The sequence below is a fragment of the Oxyura jamaicensis genome, chromosome 2, assembly GCF_011077185.1.
Source record: "Oxyura jamaicensis isolate SHBP4307 breed ruddy duck chromosome 2, BPBGC_Ojam_1.0, whole genome shotgun sequence".
NCBI lineage: Eukaryota > Metazoa > Chordata > Aves > Anseriformes > Anatidae > Oxyura > Oxyura jamaicensis.
This window is the reverse complement of record NC_048894.1, coordinates 127,299,533-127,319,532: the sequence shown is the minus strand read 5'-3', so window position 1 is coordinate 127,319,532 and position 20,000 is coordinate 127,299,533. Positions and strand designations below refer to the sequence as shown.

Below are 20,000 nucleotides of genomic sequence, written 5' to 3'. Positions count from 1 at the left end.
GTGAGACAAGAACATGAGCTGTTATTATCCTTCTAATTCTCACTTTCATACCATATTTTTACTACTCCAGCTGCCATTGAGGCTCTGTAGTGATTACTTCATTAGTGATGAAGAATGGCCTAATCAGTTAAAGTATTGCTAGCAAACTCTTGTTTGCCAATACTAGGAGGAGGCACCAACTTTTCCCCTTTCTTTCTTTTTGGAGAAAGGTGCATCTGAATGATAGTGACCCAGTGAACATTAAAGCATTAATCACCTCCTTTTGTCTCATCTATGTAAAGTAGGATTAGAGTTAAAATGATGACTGCTTAATCCCTTTGATTTTCTTTTACTAAATAAATATTAATCTACAAATCAATCAGGTTCTGTATTATAACACAGACAATATACACTATGAAAGGTTATGTAAATTACACTCAATTTTACAAGCATGCCATTAACGGAAAGAGCCTCGATGCTTTCCCTTTTCATCCTCAAAATCCCTATTAAATTTGGAAGTTCAAGTAAGTAATCCTGCTAAATATAAAGCTTATCTATTGAATCCATATTCCTTTTTCCTTTAAAGTAATTCACCACATCGATCACTTTAGGAATTAATAAATCATATTTACTGTGTTTATTTATATGTCAATACTCCCAATCTGCAAAGCTTTCACAATTTAATCTCTTTAATTCTGACCAAAGTTAGTTTACATTACATGTTGTTTTAAACTCACACAGAACTAAATCAAATAGAAACAGTTAGAACATTAATCCTAATTGTCTTCACTAAAAACCACACTGCCTGGATCTGTCACCTGTTTTCAAACACTATAAAAAAGACCATTTGTGTTCACAGCTTTTCAGAAAAAATAGATTTTTTTTTTTGCTTCATTAAACAAGACTAATTTAACAATAATGTAATATTAACATAATTAAATATAGTAAAGATACTTTAAGGATGGAAAACACAGTAGTATAATCCTTTAGAGTGTAAATTAACACAAACTTTGGGATTTTACTCAGGTCTGGATGTATAGGCTCAGCACATTCAGAAGGCAAAACTGAAATGCAACAAATAATGGCTAGTGGCTCTATAATACTCACCTAGCTCTTTGTTGTCTCAAAACCAGCTGTGAAATAAAAGTTACAATTCTTCTTTGTTTGTTTGTTTGTTTTCCAAATGTTAATTTGCTTGCATGCTAAAACTTCAGATTACTTAAGAAAGAGTCTTGAAAACAACAAATAAAGAATTATGCTTTTGAGCACATTAAAAATGTGCTCAAAAGCACAATTCTTTGAGCACATTGAGCACATAAAAAAGTACAACATTTTTCAATTTTGCATCTGAAAAGGAAGAGAAAAAAGCTATGGGTATTGTAAGTCATGTTAAACATTTAAATATTACTCTATTAAAATCATCCTGGTCAAGGAAAATACAGGATGTTTTTTTAAACAGTTTAGTTATTAATAAAACATTTGTGTTTTGTTTTGTTTTCTAGAATATTATGGCAAATTTGTTTTGTATTGCCAAGATCAGCTGGGCATTTTATTTTTATTATGCATAGTCTTTTGTCATTTTTTGTTCTGCAAGTTAATTTGACTGCTGTGCATAAGTGAAGTGAGCAATTCAGTAATTAACTTTTGTGTTTTAAAATGTATGAACTTTAATTAGATTTCATTATAAACAAACAAATGTCAACCATAATTATAAGCTCCTTGGTTTAACCACAGATTATCCCTTTTCAAACAAACTTGATGTCAGACAAATTAAAATCAAGCAGCCAGCAATTTTGAGTTGAATTTTACATGATCTGCCAGTAACCTGATTACTTTAACTTCAATATCATTACAGGAAAAGTATTTCAGGAAAAATAATTACAAGAATTCCAACAGGAGACAAGCTTAATTGTATTGATTCAAAAGATGCATGTATATAGGAACCATGCTGAAGGAATAATGTTATCTTAAATCTACAGTTACTATTAAAATGATATTGTCTGGCATGAAAAAGGCAATTTGAGACTGGTGTCTGGAAAAGCAGAGATACAAAACTAACTGAAATAATTATCTTTACCCCATTATACTTTAAGCAACAAAATATCAATGTGGAACAACTTGAAGGCATGAAGGTTTGCAGGTTTATTTACTGACTGGTGTATCTATTAGTACCAGGAACAAGTGGAGCTGTCAGGACATAATGAAGGTAAATGATTAGTTAGCACAGAGACTGAGCTCTTCTTCAATGCAATAAGAGTTAATTAAAGTTTACCACCAAACATCAACCAAAGCAGGATGTTGATCAGGTTTCAGCATTAAGTGCAAACAGACAATGGTTGGCAGCAATTAGTGCAGCTATCAAATGACATGCAATGATAATTATACATTTAAAACAGCTAAAGGGCTTGTGGAGGAGAGGGAAGAATCTCATCAGCTTCTTTGACTACATATAGTCAAAGTGCAGGAAACAGGTATCAGATATTTCACTTCAATACTGTAAATCAATAAAATTAAACAAAAACAAAAACAAAAGGTTGTTTGAATGCATTATCTGAAAGAGGACAATTCACTGTACATGAAATGGAAGAAAACTGCAGATGACACCTAACAAAGATAAGTACGAGTTAGATGAAATAAATTACTTTGCTGCTGCCGCTCATGCTGACACACATAAACAGAGAGGTGTTTGGGGTTCAAAGGCTGCAGCGTTGTTACAAATTCCTATGCCAGACAAAAAGCTACCTGGTACCTTTGGCCCCCGTGGCCTTGTTGGTAGCATAACGAGGCCCAGAAGGCCTGGGGGCCTGCAGCCCGCGACCACAACAAGCAGTTTCACACACTAGCGGCAAGCCTGCTGCAAGGAGGCCTGGCTTACCAGCAGCGATTACCTGCCATCTGAGCCACAGCCCAGGGCTCTTCCGCACAGCCCCTGCTCTCCACCCCTCCCATCAGCATAAACTTGCGCCTGAGTTTTGGGAAAGGAGAAGGAGCCGAGAGCGGGACTACATGCTTTCCCCTGCGGATGAGTGCATGGTAGTGAGGCAGGCATGCTGACAACCTGAGCGCAGCTGGGAGCTGGTGCTGCTCTCCATCACGCTCTGTTTCAAAGGCCCTTGTATGCAGACAGGGTAACGGTAGCATCTAGCAGGCCAGTGACACAACGGAGCTGAAATTAAACAGTTTTCATCTCAGACTTCCATTAAATGTGAAGGCAAGACAATAAACTTACAGCAGCACCTCTAACAGCAACACTAAACAAAGGAAAAAAAACATTCAGCTCAATGGCAGTCATCTGCTGAACACCCTCCGTGTGGGTCTGTGATGTCAAAACACCCCCAGTCCTCCAGTATCAAACAGGTAACCTGTCCCTTCCACAGGCTAAGAGACAGTGTAGCAGATAGCAGACAGACAGCTATCTACTGTTAAGTAGACAGTAAGTCTGTTACCTGGACAATTCCCCAGTAAACTCTCCACACATTGGAGACAGAACAACACACGCCACTTGCACTGGAGTAGTGCAAGTTTGACATGACCTGGTCAAACACACAGTTTCATACCAGCTAAATAACTCTGGTAGGTATGATCCCTACCTCACATACACTGAGATTTTTTCACAATTTTTATGGACAACACAGGAGCAAAAACAGCCTGCTCTTCCTAGATATTTAACAGGGAGCAGTGAGAAGAAACATACCAAAAGACAAGTAGCAGGTTTTCAAGAAAGCTAGGCTGTGACAAATTAAAAACTGATGATGAGAGGGGCAGAGGGATTAGGCAGTACAAGTCATTGCTGCAGGACACCATGGAGAATATGAATTTACCGAGGGTAAGAAAGAGAATGGAAATTGTCTGCCAAATGTATCCAGAGTTTTTGTAATAAATGTGAAAAACAAAAACAAAAATTGTAAGGGATATTAAACTTTGTTCTTCAGAGGTCTAAAAAGATTGTATTTGCAGTCATGGCAAGGCAGGCACATACAATAAGTTACCCCACATATGCCTACTGTGATATTCTTCAGAAGCATGTTGTACCCACCAGTCAAAGAGAGAAGAAGCTAGCTAGAACAGAGTCCCAGTTTAGCAGTCAATATGTTCTTATGGCATGAATCATACCTTCTGAGTAAAGAAAAGTCTACAGCAGGGAGACTGCCCATAGCTTTTATTTGAACTAACCCATGCAAAAATATCAGCAGTGCGGGTTGGTATTTAAATAAGTTGTATTAATTTCTTCTGTCTTCTGTGTAAAATTCATAAAACATTCTCTTATGATTGAGAAAACCATATTTATTTTACATGCACTTTTTTTTACTAAAATCATATCCATGTACATATGCAAAATGCATTAATATGGGTTTTGTTATAATGTTGGCTACCGATTGTGATTTGTGTTGGAATGTGTGTGAGTTCACATTGCTAAAATTATTTTAAGAAGATGCCTTACTGCTTTGCATAGTTCCTGGGCTGCAGCCTAGAGCAGTTCTATAGATATTTTTTTTTCCCCTAACAAACCTCATTTTCCCAACTAATTCTGTTATGCTAGGGATTTGTGCACAGAGTTGGCTAATCCCAGTATTTCCCTAGAGCTGTATCTAAGCTGTGGCCCACTCCCAGCACAAAAGTGTCTCCAAAAGCCCTTTCGCCCCCTTCAGCACTGATACACTCATTGGTCCTGACATTTTCACTTCAGCCATGACAAATGAGCTGATGGCTGTGATCAGATTGCACACGAGGACTGCTTTATCAAAGACGTATCATTAACTCTCATCACTGTCTTCCATTATGACTCTTTTGGTCAAATCTGTTGTGAAAATGCAAGTCAGTTTAAAAACATAACCTAAACATAGCAACAAACAAACTTCATTAAAAAGCAGAAAAGAAAACCAGACTCAGACGGGATCAGAAAGAAACCAGCGTTAACTAAATGTTTCTCTGGGGATTTAAGTAACTGTACTCAACCTCTGCCCCAGTGCAAACATGGCAGTTGACCGTCTTCAAAAGGTCCCTTCCCCCATCATGGACTGCTAGCACTACTTTGCCTTTTTTAGAGAAACAAAAATATAGCAACAGCAATCAAATATGCCTAAAAATGAAGTCAACTTTTTTCTTTTCTGCATGTCTATGCTTATCAAAATACATTTTTCAAATGAATCCCTTAAAGAATATAATTTTTTTGCTTGAATCACAGCCATATAATCACACTATTTTCTGACTCACATTGAAAACACTAGCATAAAATGCTGTCTGAAGCGGAAATCTCTCAGATCACTACAAATACTGCAACCTTTCTGTCAAGTTAGAACCTAAGTTCCAGTTACACAGTTCTTGTTACATCTAGAGGGTTTACAAAGTATATATTTGTTGTATCCTCTTCTAGCAATTCATCTGAGAATACACATCTAGACAGAGTCAACTGTAACACAACAGATCTTGGGAATGGAGGTCATGCTTTGAGATAAAGTGCTATTCACTTTTGGACCATGCAAGAAGCTCTTTATTCCTGTTCTTATTGGCATCAGTTCCCCCTTACCAGAGCAAGAACAAAGCCAAGTGCTCGTGTGAGGTTTATGAATAAATCAGAGGTGAGCCACTTTTAAGTGCTGCCCATGATTTCCTTGTTGACAGTGAGCACTTAAACAGGCTTCTATGACCAGCAACTCCTGGCAAACCTTAATGGTTCCTAATCTGTACCCTGCTTCATTTCAAGAAAGAAATGACTCACCCCATTTTTTCTCAAGTCTTCACCTTTTGGGCAACTACTGTCCCTCCTTTATAGAAATTCATGTTTGGGGACTGCCCCATGTCAGTGCCAAGTTTGCACGTAACACACAACATAAAAATCACAATTTTCTTCCTAGAAAACAAATGACAGCTAATAAAATATTATTACACTGTGCAGCCTAAGTAATTCCCAGTCAAACCATACACAATTCAGCATTTGTTTAAATTGAATAGATTTTTAAATGAACCTAGAAAATTTCTAATAGCTTTGCCTCCAATTGTTAAAATCATGTACAGATATATATATATACGCCAAGAGCAGACTCAGCCCTTCTGCACAGCCACAACTGAAACCAGGAATGTTTATGGATCACTGCTATTGTTTGTATTTAAAAAAATCAAACTGTCTCAAAAAAAAAAAAAAAAAAATCTAGAACATTGAAAAATAAACTGAATTGAACCAGTAAGCTCAGGGCTAGGCCAAAGAAGCCTGGTCCAGAAACATTATCGTTAATATCCAATTGTGGCAAGGAGCTAGGTGTCTCAGTACGTACATCTTTGATGCACAAAACCACGCAGAGACCTATGTTGCTCAACAGTAAAGCAGTAGCCTGCTCAGAGAATAAATTTCAACATGCAATGAAATCCTTCATTTTTAAGGTCTCCCCCCCACCCCCTTCTGGATGTGTCACAAGCTCCAGATGGCTGAATTTCCTCAGTAGTAGCTGAGTTATCGTCAGGGTCCCAGTTTTCTGCTATATTTAAATATTAACATTTTTGATTCCATTGTCTCTCGTTGCTTTTCCACCCACTCGGGAAAAAGTTGTGACCGCAGCGCTCTGCCCTGTGATTTCAGAGAGTGCTTCGGGCTGGGGATGGGGCTTGAATTGCAGTGGGTGCTTCAGCAGATGGCACTCTTCTTTGCAAGGGTCTGATCCAAGCCCGGGGGGAATTGATGAGGCGGCGCTGGACTTTGGACCAGGCCCTTGGTCACAGTGGGAAACTGCAGCAGTGCTGAGGAAGCTATGCATCCAGGCAGGGAAAAACCCACAGGCACGACCACTCATGAATTAAAATAGCCCCAGTGATGCCTCACGCTGGAGGTGAAATGACTGTCCTAGTGCACTGGCTGATGACCCAGTGAGAAATCGGATTTTGTCTCCCTATAGCATACAGTTAGTTGCTCCTGCTGGAAGAAGCGCCCTGAGCATATTGCTGCACTGCAGCAGCATGGCTCGTGGCTGGCTGCACATGGGATGATGCTTCCCACCCTGCAGATGGCTGCAGTGGCATGGCAAGCAACCCAATTTTTTTTATTATTATTTTTGTGTGTGTGTGTGTGTGTGCAAGCAGTTCATAAAGCTCCAAGGAATTCAGGGATTGAGGGGTGACATTTGCCATACCGCTAAATAATTTATTTTGGAGATGTTACATTTTCTTTAATTTAAAACCTCAGTGCTGTAAACAAAATCAATAACCATATTTCAGTATAAAAATATATTAATAAAAGGATCAGATAGAAACCCACAGGAATAAATTCCCTTTTAAGAAGCTACTTTTCACTCACAGCCTTATTTTCTTGAGTGGGGGAGATATAAGAAGTGCTAGGTGTTAAGTAAAGAGAGAAATTCTGATTTGAAGGTGGACAGCCATGGCTTTTCACATGGAAAAAAACACCTGTGTTTGAAATGGTCTTATTAACACTTGGCAAATCCAAGATTTTTCTTTTCCTCTCTATCTTCCCAGGAAAGTTCTGGACTTCTGAATAATCAAAATATCCTCAAACAAAAGATCCTCCCCAACAAGGAAGGGCAAGAAATATGTTATGTTTTTGTTTTCTTCAAAAAGATGTTATTCTGATCTATTACACTACCGTGTTCTGGAACAAGTGCAGAAATAACTGGGATTACTCCAGATTTCCATCAGTGCCCCAAACATTGAAGCACTACTAGTGACAGGTGCCTTGTCACCTCAGGTGAGGTGTGTTTCTCTACAAAGGAGCCTCAGTGTCAAAACAGGGAGGAGCAAGCCTTCCGCAGCCACAGCTCCCAGGCCCTCAGCTCTGCTGTTACCTGATGAGGGGACAGAATCGACCTCAGTCAGTGTCTCTGCGAAACTTCCTTCTTACAGACCCTGTGGTGCCTCCTGCACTAAGCATATCATCCTTGAAAGTGGAAATGGAACGGTAGTGCAAAAATAAGAAATTAAATATTTTAAAATTGATTTTATGAGATAAATTTCAACTTGTGGATAAAGGCCTGTTTCCTTTTCTATTAATATCAAAACTCTATGTCTTGTCAGTTTTACACCCACATAACTCCTCTTATTTCGTGGAATTATTTTTAATTTAGTAGAGGATTAATTGAAAGAATTGGGTTCTGGTTTCTTTTGGGTTTAGGTATCCTAGGCTCACATTGACATGGGCATTTTGTAAGAACTTATTTGTTTTAGAAGCAGAATATTTGTCTATTTAAACACAATTCTAGATATATGTCCAGCGTGCACATCACTTGTTCAGCAGACAGCATTGCAGCTTATATGGTAAATATTTGTTTTCAGAGTCACCATGGTCTATCATGTACATATAGCCTTTATTTTGTGAACTATTGACCTCAACACCTACTTAGGAATTGGTACAGACTATCAGATCAGCGTGAGTGTCAAAACTCTGCTAGGTTTGTCTGCAAAGAAATCCCAGTTTCTGCACATAAAAATGTTCTCAGAAGTACTAAAAGCAAATAAGCTATAATTTTGACAAATTAGTTTCCAAATCTCTCTCCCTCTCTTTTTTGGAATGTAAAGCTGATTCTGAACAATGAAAATATAAAAGAGTATCTCAATATGGCAAGTTTTTATTTGATCATAAAACTTGGTTAAACTATTCTTTAGAATATTTTGTTTAAGCAGAAAATGTCATTCTTCAACAAGACTACCATATTTCATTCTCGTACAAACTTTTCTGGCATAGTTTGGAGCTCAGCAAAAGCTAGACGAATAATAAAAAATCCAGGTATAAAAGTGTTGTGGAGTGACTTAAAAAGGAATAGAGTAGTATGTATTAAAGGCTAAAACTGCTGCCCTTATTTATGTAAAATAAGTTTTTCTCTACAAGTCTGCTGAACCCTGCTATCAATAAATTAATCCCAACAACCCAACAGAATCCACTAGATTTTTAAACAAGTATCAAAAGATTTTTAGTTTCTTCTGTCTCTGCATCTGTTCACCTAACCGTTTTCCGCATTACATCTTTTTCTGTAAAATCTCGAGTCTCGGTGTGCTGGGTTTCTGCCCATTCAGTAAGAATGCAGACATCACATAAGTTATTATTAACCCATGTGTTATCCAGTTCTACAGTGGCTGGAACTTTGCCAGAGACAACACATGGTGCTTGGTTAACAATATTTTAAAATATAAATGAATTTATTTTTTAAATTAACACATTTTTTCTTATGGAAATGCACTAATATGCTGTTCCCAGAAAGAAAGAATATCCCATAAGTGTGTTCCTTTAAAAGAAGTTCTAAGGAATTTCATAGCTAGCAGTAAAACATTCGCATGCCCCATAGAAGGTCTTAAATTTGTCTTCACTTTACTCTGACCGAGTGCTTTCTGCATTTGTGATTTTACTTCATTTATCCATTAAAAAATACAATTTCTTAGAGACACCTCTAACTATTTAAATATTATCAAATCAACTCCAATGCTGAACTAACAAACACATACAAATATACGTTCTACAAACTAGAAAAATCCCCCAAACATGTTATTAGTTAGTCTATCTACCAACAATTTTCCACAGTAGCTCTAAATCGGTTCTTATGTTGATCTGAAAAAAAAAGCCTATTTAATATGCATACATACAAATAATTATTCACACTGCATTTGATTTACATATGTACAAAAGAACCACTTCCCACTTTCAAAAGTGGCTCAACACTTATGGTATTTTAACTGCCCTAATTACTGTTGAGAGAACATAATTAGAAGCACTGATCACATTGTCAACAGCTAACCAGTTGCAGCCCTGTCTCGGGACCTGATCCTGCACTGGTTGAAGTCAGTAGGGGCTTGCACTGACTGCAGGAGGCTGGGGCCCTCCTCGCCACCTGAACCTACCTGAATCAAAATACTTTAAACAACTTGAGTACATGGAAATCAGTCCCACTTGCTATGTGCATATATCAATTTCTATTTCAGTAAGCTTTCTTTATTTTAAAAGCCAAAGCAAGAGACTATTTTTTCCCCAGAAAGGCTTTATATACACCACTTAAACACTTAGCACTGAGTCAGAATTCATAACTTTTTCCAAAAGAGTAATAATTTAATAATTAAAACAGATATTGACTAAACCCTGCTTCCTCAAATACCAAACTTTATTAGATTATTATGCGTTGATGCATAATTTCCATTGGCAAATTTTAAACTGACTCTGTCCCTCCCTGACGGCCCCCTCCTCCCTTGTTCTCTTCCCCAGGCGAAGTGCTGGGAATCACCGATACCCAATAGTCAATATTTGGTTTGCCTGTCATGTTCCTGGAACTCTTCTCCAACCAAACCTGTGTTTATCAGCCTTTTGCCGCACTGTTCTCATACATATTACTCCACATGATGATGGAAACTCGGGGCATCTTAAAAAGTTGCTGAAATCCGAGCTCCTGCTTGTTTTCTCAAGTCTTGGACAAACATAACTTTAGGGAGAGTTGAACATAGGCATAAAGAAAGAAGAGCCTGCATTTCCATCTTCCTTTCATCTCAGTCATTCAGTCAACCATTCAGTGCCCTATTCAACGGAGCTTTTCATTATGCAAAAAAATGCTAATCCTTTTCCGATGCTTTCACACTTGTATAAACCCCCATTCCTTCGACTGAAAAGCAATTATATCAGTTTACCTTTCTGTCAAAAACAGGATTAATATTCCAATACCAGAATCTCCTTTATTTTCCTATCTTTTGCTTTAGGAAACTAGAGATTATTAGCGGAGGTATTCCTTAAAGCGAGAATACATTATTTTAAATATGATTATTTTAGCGGGGGGAGGGGGGGCAGGGGGGAAGAGAGCAAAAACTTCAGTTGCTGCGGAAACTCTTTTCAGTGACAGAACTGACCTTCCCTTTGCAGAGGCCTGAATAGAATGAGCCTCACTCTGGTCTATTAATCAGAAACAAATTATGAAAGAATGTGGCTGGACTGGTTGACACTATCCTGTCTTGGGAGACTCAGTAACAGCCTAGTAACAATGTCCTCTTCATGGGTAATGAACAGCCATGACAAATGGGGCAGAGAAACTATTTATTTGCATATGCAAATTCTCACACAAGGGAAACATGTACAAACAAGTGTCATTGTAAGGTGGATTAGGCAAACAACGCTTTCTTTTTAGGACATTCTGCAGCCCAGAACATTAGTCAGCACAATTAAACCAGTCTCCATGGAGACTAATGAAATTTCACCATGGTATGAGTTAAATTAGATAGCTAGTTATGTGTTTTCACAATCCAACTTGAAATCCATTATTGTTTCAGAACAATACAGCAATTGTGCCTGGCTGATCTTTGCCAGCTCAACAAGCTCCTAAGTTGACAATTTGCATATGTTAATATAATTAAGCACTAATTACATGAAACTTGTACATATTCACATGCACTTTCCCTGGGCGCTTCTCAGTTTGAACCTTGGCCAAGTCTTTAACCCTTTGAATGAATTTGGAGCAGCAGAGTTCTGCCTTCTGGGTACAGCCCCAAGGCAGATGCAGAAAAGCTCTTCATTTATAAACACAAAGCTTAACCTGGCTTCTCATATTTCTATCAACAAGGCTAGAAAACATTTTTGTATGTGCTGGGGTAGGAGAAGGAGGTGGGGAGGGCTGGAAGTTCTTTAGAGACCCATCTCTGGTACCATTTTGCATACGAAAACATAAATATTTACCCACACAACATGCTATGAACACATGTACTGCCATTGTCACAGATTCTTCAAGAACAGAATTGTCAAAAAATTGCACTGAGCTTTGTGTCAGTGCTCTCAGAGCCACAAAAAATGGGAATGAGAAAAGGAAAAAAGAGCAAGCAGTAACTAATGAGCTTTACATAAATATATGCAGAGGCAATTAAGCAGTGTTAATTACTATGACAGCAGTTAATTGAATATAATTAGATATTTTAAGCTACTGACTAAGGCATAGTTAAGATTAATTTTATTGAGATTAATTGTAAATAAGAATAGATTAACTATGTGTTTTGACAGGCATAAAAAGTAGTTCTGCAAATTAACCAGGAGAGCAGAAACTAGCACAAAAATCATATATTATTTTAATGTCACACCTCAGAATCATCTGCTCAATAAACATGACTTTTCAAACCCAAACAGACAGGAATCTTGAAGAAAAACAAACAGCTTGCAGAGATTAAAGAGCCTTTTGTCCTTTTTCATGTGCATTTCTTTTAGCAGACTAAATTAAGCGAGTCTGGTGTACGTTTTTAGGAAGGAACATTTCACACTGAATGGAAAAAATGTTCTATCACATATGAAATTCATGCAGCTGTGCGGAACTTGGTCCAGATGGTCTAAGACTATAAAACAACACTAAATGATAGACAGTAGGGCCTTCCCAAGATTATGTGATAAAGTCACAACTTCATATTTTGACTTAAATTTTCTGTCATGTATTGTTTCCTTCCAGACCAGATAACTCCATGTTAATTTTTAACTGATCCTGAATATTCCATGGAAACCCTTAACAAACATTGTTGATAAGTAGAAATCATAAAATATTTACAAAAGTCCCCCTTAGCTTCATTAAAACAATGCTGAATCCAAAGTACAGCAAACAGTGCCCTGGCTCTCCCACCAATACTAAACTGTTCACACCACTCAGCATAAATAGGTGAGAATGCCCGGTTTTAAATATTCTTCAAAAACCCCAAACACATTCTACTAGCAGATTAATTCATGCATGCTGTTTAAGAAAATTAACAACAAGGCTGAAAAATGCTGAACAAATCACTAATAAGAAAGGAGCTTCAATTGATTTTGAAATAAATCAATAGGTGATTAACACAATATTTTTAAAGCAGCAGAATGCATATATATTACATAAACATATATATTATATTTTCAATACCTTTTTAGCTCTTAATCGAACAAGGGCTTTACAACAGTGAGCATGTCCCTATATTGACTATCAACTTCTTTGGAATGCCTTTAGTCTTTTATAACGAAAATCCAAAAACGGTCTGTGAAACAAGGCTACGACAAGCCATTCTGCAGTGAAAGATTTTAAATCATCCAGCCTCTTCTAATAGACTTGAGACTTATTGAGGTAGAAACCATAAAAAATGAAGAAGGGAAATTTAATCCCTGAAATATTGATTTGCACATTAATATCATATAGGCAGAGGGCAATTTGGCTTCATGGAAATGACACATTGTCGACCCTTGGTGAAGTCAGAGCCAATCTAACTGCTGAACATGTCTGAATCTCAAGAGTTATTAAGGGCTTCCCTTCTTGCCTTTATGACTTTTCTTCAGCCTACCAATGCAATCTTAAATGTATTATCTTTAAGAAATAATTGTAAAACCTCAGGGGTTTTCCAGTTAATGGAAGGGAGGCTAAACCACATCAGATTCTGAAATGCAACATTAAACCCTTGCAATCAACAAAACCACCTCAATTCTCATCCATCCAGTGCAGGATCTAATATTGTTATTAGAGATAATCAAATTTCATTGTGTAAATTTAGGCTCATGGTCAGAATAGAAGCAGTAAATTCTGCAATATTAAACAGTGATTTTTCTCGGCCCCCTTTCTATGTTCTTTGCTGGTGCACCATCTTTGCAAATAAACCTAAACTATTCGAACATCTAGGAACAAAAACGTGTCACTATTCTGAAAGATGCACGTAATGCCATTTATCATCTCCACAGCTCTCCTTTAGTTTTAACTTGATCTAGCAGATAAGTTTCATTTTAGAGAATAATAAACCAGTATCACTGCATAAACCAAACAGCAGGTACTATTACTGTGACTTACACAGATGGTTTACCTGACCTTTCTTTGTTCCTTGGGTAGGTTTCACTTTTGCAGATTTACGACTTTTCCCTCTATATTTCATTGACCCTCTATGTTCATTATCATAAAAATGAAAACTATTGAATTCATGTTTATGTTGACAAAGTCCAAAAAGCCCACGACTGAAGGATAAAGAGATGCTACAATGCACTGTGTGGATCACTGGATCGTACACTATAAATATTCAAGCACAGATAGCACGAATAACTGAATAACCCTGGTGAGCCCCAGCTCTGGAGCCAGGTGCAAGAGGTTAAAACAGCTGGCTAGCCATCTTTTATTTTGTGTGCCTTCCTACTGACGGAAACCGCAAACCCTGAAAACTAGCAGATATTCCCTCAAGGTTGATTGTCTGATTTTTTTTTTTTTTTTTCCATTTCCACCAGTTTAGTAGGATCCCCCAGTCGAGAAAAGAGAGAAACTCCTTAAATACAGTCAGTTGAATAGGAAGCGGAGCAATAATGATTAAGGCTCTTTCCCTCCACCCCAATCTTCAGCCCCCCGTTTATTTCCACAATCTTCTTTGTGCACCTTCCCAGCCAAATGTTTGTATTCCTTATTTCAAAGAAAAGCACTCCGGATCGTTCTGTCAGTTTTGCCAGTAAATATAAAGTAAAACAAGTGTTGATGGCACTGAGAGTGTTACATACCCAGGCTGTGTTTTTGCATTGCTCTCAATGGAAGCGATCGATGCCCATGTCACAGTCGCGTCCCAATCGCAGCCAAGTCTCTGCCTCAATCTAACCAACACCAGGCAGGGCTGCAAAGGCTTCTCACTACCTCTTCCATCCATCCACCACCAAACTAAAAATATAATGCTACATATGATCTTTTTAAACACTCCACCACCACTCCTAAGGATCGAGCCACTGAAAATCCAGGGGAAACACAATTGAAAAAAAAAAGATAATAATAATACACCATCAAAAAAAAACACCCTCACAGCAACCACCCCAAAAGCACACGAGCCCTCTCTTTTCACTCTCTTTCTCGCTGTCCTCCTGCCAACTACATAATCCTTGATTAAAAACGGAACGAGGATAATAAAAAGAAAATAAAAAAAAATAAAAAATAAAAAATAAAAAAAGAGGAGGACGGAATGAAGCCGAGGAAATGCAACTGTCAGAAAACGGGATGGTCAGACTTCCTGAGTGAACCTGCCTGTGTCTGGCTTAATGTAAATCCCCCATCTTCAGCCTGGCAAGTTTTTTTTTTTTTTTTTTTTTTTTTTTTGGTGGGGAGGGGGGGTGTTATGTTTGTGATCTCTGCCTTGGTACCTAAGGAGGAAGAGGAGGAGGAGGGTGTGTTATTGAATGGTGGCTAAAGCCTCCTCGGGACGGCGCTGAGGTGAAACAGGCTGAATCCGACTGATGTGCCTCCTCTCTCGGTTGGACCCAGTGCCCTAAGCAGCCGATGAGAGACCCCCGGCCGCCCGGCTCGCAGGTAACAAAAGAAATACCAACCCGCGCATTTTCTGCTGCTGCTGGGGAGGCTGGGGGGGCTGGGCGGGGGGGGGGGAGGGGGGGAGAGAAGATGCAGGAAGGGAGGAGTGGAGGGGAACCGCTGTAAGTTGGCATCGGATGGGGGGAAAGTTTATTAGCATTTTTTTGCAGGAAATTTCACGTAAGGCAAGAGGGGGAAGCAGGGATGCGTCTGCCATTAGCCGCCGTGATGGGAGGGGATGCACTTGATTCTGGCACGAGCAGTTAGCGCAGGGACCGAAATGCTTTCTCGCTGTTTATGAGCTTTTTTTTTTTTTTTTTTTTTTTTTTGTTAGCCATTTCTTTTTGTCTTTTTTTTTTTAACACCTTAGTCCTCGGTTAAAAAAAAAAAAAATAGACGCCTGTCCCACAAAACAACCGCCCCCCCCTTTCAAAAATCTCAGGCTGCGCTGAAAGCAGCCCCCGACCTTGCCGGCGAGGAGCTTTTCCTATGGCGCGGCACGGCTCGGCACGGCACGGCGGGGATGCCGGGGGCTCTGGCAGCGTCCGGCCGGCAGCCGCCCGTAGGCAGCAGCCGGCCGCGCATCCCCGCCAGCGGTGCCGTGCCGTGCCGTGCCGTGCCGTGCAGGGCCGTGCTGGGCCGGGCCGTGCTGCCTCCCCCGCTCCGTGCGGCGAAACTGACAGAGAGGCAGGGCGCGCTCCTAACGGGCTCCTCTTCCTCCTGCTGAGCCGGCGCGATCCCCCTGCGTTCACTCGCTCAGCCCCGAGATCATCCCCGCACAGCCACCCCTGCCGCTGCTCCTGAGAAACCTACCTGCCAAATAAAAGGGGGGCTGAAGGGGGACACCCCGCACCTTCTCCCGCACACACGCACGCAGAGACAGGGTCCCCATTGCCCTGCTGGCATCCCCCCCACTTCCCCCCCCCAACCCCCGCCCGAAAGCGAAAGTTTGGGAGGCCGAGGGGGGTGGAGATGGGGAGGAGAGGGAAGGAGGGTGGGAGAGCGGAATGTGCCTTCAAAAAGCACCTCAAAGTTTTGGGGGGACCGGGCTGCGAAACGAGAGTGTGAGCTCTGAAGGGGCTGGCAAGCGATGACTTCTGACAGCCGTAACGTCTTCCCTAATCTGACAGTATTTCCCCCCACCCCGAGCTCCCGGAGGGAAAAAAAAAAAAAAAAAAAAAAAAAAAAGCAAAATACAAAATAAAAAGTGGGGAGCACCCCCCGAGCCTCTGCTGCAAAGTAAGCGGGGTCCCCCGCTCAATCCCAAAGTTACAGCCCGAAAAAAGAAAAAATCCCGAAACCAAAACAAACAAACAAAAAATAATACACAAACAAAACGTATCCCTCGGAATAAGAGAGAGAGGGAGAGAGACAGAAAGAAGGGAGAGAGAAAAAGCAGCCCCTCCTCCCCAAATGAGAGCAAATACTGTACCTAAAAAAGGGGAAACAGGCAGAAAAAGGGGGGAGAGAGAGAGGGGAGAGATACATGGGATCTGGGGATGTGAGTGTGTGTGTGTATGTGAGAGAGAGAGAAAGAGGCACAGAGAGGGAGAGAGAGAGAGCGAGAGCGAGAGCGAAATATCAAAGATTGTGCAAGATCAGCCTGGAAAGATAATCGATACTCGACCTAAATTTAACACAAACTACTCAATAAAAGTTAAAGAAAAAACTTACTTTCCATTTCCCCTCGCAGTTCCTACTGGATCTTCGCCTCTTTTTTTTGTTTTGCTTTATTTACTTAACAGCTGATCACATCCAAGTAAACGAGAGAAGGTTCATTAAAAAAAATAATAAAAAAAATAATCCTCCAACTTTATTGGGTGAAAATAAAAATGATTGAGCAAGAAGTGGGGGGCATGGAGCGGTCCTTTGGGGTCCGGGAGTTGTTAAAGCATGTGCCGACCGCGGTCTCGCTGTTTGGTTGTGAAGGGGTTGGGAAAAGGAGGAAAGGAAATGAAAATCCGATATGTCTTTATTCTGCTAATTATTATCGTTTTAGCCCTGTTTAAAAAAATGGCTGATTAAGTTGAGTGCGCATGTCTTTGTGTGTCTATTCCCGATATGCACTCTGGGAATGAGAGAGAGAGAGGGAGAGAGAGAGAGAGAGGAGAGAGAGAGAGAGAGAGAGAGAGAGAGAGAGAGAGAGAGAGGGAGCGAGAGGGAGAGGGAGAGGAGAGGGAAGAGGAGAGGGAGAGGTGTAATTAGTGAGGTGATCAACATTCTCTGGGCTGCAAATGACGCGCAGCCCCGGAGCCGGGGAAGCCGGAGCTGCCGCGGCTGCCGGGGGCTCGCCGGGGCTGAGGGAGCCACAGAGGCAGCCGGGAGAAGAAGGGGCAGCAGAAAGGAGCTCGTGGATGCAAACACAAGTCTGCAAACTTCATTAGTAACACAGACACACACGCACAGGCACACAAAGTAGATGGCTAGGGAAAATTAAAAAAAAAAGGGGGGGGGGGGGGAACACTCCCGGGGAGGGGACAGACTTGCTCTTTTAACTGTTAGGGAACTTAAAAGAAACGGGTCCAAATTAATTATTCCATCAGGGAGATATTTCTTGCTGTCTGTTTGTCCTTCTGTCTGTCTTTCTCTTTCCTCACCCTCTCTCTTTTAATGGAGATTTAATGAAAAATATGTTTGCAATGGGATAATGAATGTATGACGTCCCCATAAAAGATCGTGTATGTAAGACAGGGAATATCTTACAGATATTCCTATACAGAGATAAAGAGGAATTTATTTACAAGCACACACACATGCATGCACACATCCCACATTATATTTACACATATATACATAGGCTCCACATACACACGATCACACAAAGCACAACACACTTCATTTGGTGGGCGCCATGCAATTGCATGGAGAAATCAACAAATTAAAATGCAGACTTCTAGAATATACAATGTCAACTGTAAACAGCCTTATCAAAATGAAGTAAATACCAGCCCAGGGAAAGAGTCTCTTTGCATACGATACATGGTTCATGCATATATATACTTGCAATCATCTTCCACTTTCTCTACAAGTACTGATATTTATTAATACTTTGTCTATTATATTTTACCAGACACTTTAGATATTTTTTGGGGGGGTGGAGGAGAGAGGTTATTATGATGAAAACTAGTATAAAATGTACAGATGTCATTATAAGTCAGAATCTTCTACAAATATTTTCCTGTGTGGGATTTAAGAAGATTGCTTCTCATTTGAAAATCTAATTATCTTAACCTAATACTGCAGATGTGAATATGACTGACACTTTCATTAAAAGATAATTAACTAAAACTAGGAATAGACATACTTTAAAATACCCCCTATTGAAGATAAAAACATGACTATTCAAAGAGCATCCGAATACACCGCAGGAACACGTGCAGATTTTTGATAATGCCATTCCAGAAATGGGTATACCAGAAATGGTCACTAAGTCACAGTTAAATGTGATGGATATTTACAGTACCAGGGACCCTGTGCAGGTGAACCATAACCTCAGCGCTGACAATCCTTTGAAGTTCATGATTCCTGGGACACATGTCAAAAGATTCTCGTAGGCCTTAAACGCCAAAAACCAGCAGGAAGGTTTTGTTGCAGCCTTCCATTAAAAGCATGCACCCACAACAACAACAAACCAGAAAAAAAAAAAAACTAGATGGCAGAAATATGCACCTCTCAGGGCCTGAAACCTTCTGTTCCAGAAGAACATTTTGCAAGTACTGGAACTAACGCTAATAGGAAAATCCCCACCTGATGATGAATTAAGGCTGCCCTTAAGGAAGAACAGGCCAGTGTCAGGGAACTGAGTTGCTAAAAGCAGATGTTTAAGGTCAGAGTAAAGGTCCTGATAGTTTGGGAGGAAAAAAAAAAAAAAAAAAAAAAAAAGTCTTTGAAAAGGGGAGGAAAAAAAAAAAAGACAAATAAAAAATCGCCAGCCTTAAAGTACGGCTATTCCAAAGATCGGAGCCTGCCAATAAAGCCCTACTCCAATCCAGAGAAGCCTTACTTCAAACTTCAGGAAAATCTCCAAGACTCGAACTTAGGAAAAGTCAGGGGCACTTGAGGGTTCTTGAGAAAAACTTTATTCCTTTTTCAAATCTCACCTAAGCATTGCACCAGCTCATCAGTGACAAAAAAAAACAAAGAAGCAAAACCAAACAAACTGAGCACATACATGTATGTAGATTTCCACAAGCACTGTTCCCTGTGAATGAAGGTAATAAGGCAACTAGCAATATTCTGCATCGTTGTTTAGAGGGTGGAAAAAAAATGCAAACAAAGAGTGAAAATGAAATCTCTGAAACAAGTTTACAGTTATCGGATTGAGGGGGTATGATGGAAAGGGGCTTTTAGGCTTAAATTGGAGATGAAACGGGACTCTGAGATAGAAGAATGCATTGTCCATTCAAGTGCATGCCTGAAGGATGGTAACACATTTCCTAAGACTGTAGACAATTAAATACAATGTGATGAAGAAACACCTGAGAACAATACATCTATTTCAAATTCAAGTGAAGAAACACGTATACTTAATGTCACAGAAGAATAAGGAAACGAAGATAATTTAGTTTTAAAGTCGTCCCCCCGCACCTCCCCCACCACCTCCTTTATTCCTAGTGCTTTTTCATGGTGAAACATCAATATCATTAATGTCATTAATGTCAAAACACCAAACGTCAGAACAGTCAAGTCATTCTTTTTTGGCTGTAGATTTTTTCCCTTTCTCTCTTCTTGGAGGGGGATATAGGTTTATGGTGTTCTTGAGTTACAGCTAAAGGAACAAAGGGGGGGGGG

At 39.8% G+C, this 20,000-nt stretch overlaps 1 protein-coding gene across 4 annotated transcripts in view; it reads right to left on the bottom strand.

The window, feature by feature from the left end:
* The window catches only part of ZFHX4 (zinc finger homeobox 4), a 151,762-nt gene extending 134,187 nt beyond the window's left edge, over positions 1 to 17,575 (bottom strand). For 3 of the 4 annotated variants that reach the window (XM_035318426.1, XM_035318427.1, XM_035318428.1), the window contains exon 1: positions 16,884 to 17,575. The gene's annotated coding sequence lies outside the window, so the exon portion shown is untranslated. Of the gene's footprint in view, positions 1 to 14,416; positions 14,831 to 16,883 lie in introns of those variants that run through there. The other variant, XM_035318425.1, reaches the window with a different exon arrangement.
* Positions 17,576 to 20,000: the final 2,425 nt, after the last annotated feature.